Genomic DNA, 1,231 nt, shown 5'->3' on the forward strand with positions numbered 1-1,231 from the left:
AGTGTGTGTGTCTTGTGTCTCTCTGTTCCTCTAAACCAATCTCTCAATCTCAACTCTCTCTCTCTCTCTCTCTCTCTCTCTCTCTCTCTCTCTCTCTCTCTGCCCCCCCTTCTCCTCCCACCTCCTCCCCTCTCTCCTGCTAGTGTACTAGTGAACAATGAGCTAATTCTGATGGAGCTGGCACGCGGCCAGCGCCCCAGCCTTGCTGCCACCGCGGAGCCAGACTGCTTACTCGGCAGGAAACGGCGGCTCGCGGCCCCGTGGGCGCGCGGCCAACCCGCGCGCGCTCCCCGGCCCCCGCACCCGCGCCGTCGCCGCCGTAGGGCACTGGGCCCTCGAGGGTTGGGGGGGTTGGGGGGGGTGGAAAAACCGCGCCGAGCCGCCCCGGGAGCGCAGCGCACACTCTGGCGGGTTCTCCGCCTCGCCGCGCGGCGGCTTTGCAGACAAATAAGGAGGCGGAGGCGGCGGTTTGGGGGCGTGCCAGGCGCGGAGGCGGCCCGCCAGGGAGAGGCGGTGCAGCCCTACTGTAATAATAAACCTGCGGCCGGGGCATCTGAGGGAACCGGGACAGCCACGGCCCTGCCGCCTTCCCTTTTATGTGCCTGTCCCGAGCACAGCAGAAAATGATGCCCACGGCAGCCCCGGGGCGCGCACCAAGGGCCCTGTGCTAGCTGCTCCTCCGGGCTCCCCGCCGCGCCCGCCCCCGCGCGGGGGAAGCCCGAGCCTGGAGCCCGGCAGCCCGGCGCAGCGGGTCAGGGGCTGCGGGCAGGAGGACGCACACGCACGCGGTCGCGTGCACCGTCTCACGCGCGCACTCGGACACTTTCAGTCGCGTGCGCGCCCCCGCGCGCACAGACTGCAAGAGCGGCGGCCTGGCGGGTGCAACCGGAGACGCCGGGTGCTAGAGCTTTCTTCTTCCCTGCCAGGATTTCAAAGTTCTCATGCTCAGCCCCTGTAGAGCAACTTTCCTTAAGTTGTGGATTGCTTAGGGGGGGGGGGGGGGGATATGTTTTGTTTCGTCTTTTAAATTCATGTTAAAAAAAATCGATCTTTTCATAGTAATGTAATAGCTCAAAATGTTGCAACGAACTGGTGGTGTTGCCATGACGGCAGATATCATACTATGGTAACTGTCAGATGTTTCATGGGGAAGGTTAGTTCCTAATTAAACTGCTTTGCCAAGGGGGGTGCGGGGGGAGGGAGGAAATAAAGGTTCCTAATGTCTTCTAAA

The sequence above is a fragment of the Peromyscus eremicus genome, chromosome 19 (assembly GCF_949786415.1).
Source record: "Peromyscus eremicus chromosome 19, PerEre_H2_v1, whole genome shotgun sequence".
NCBI classification, from domain to species: domain Eukaryota; kingdom Metazoa; phylum Chordata; class Mammalia; order Rodentia; family Cricetidae; genus Peromyscus; species Peromyscus eremicus.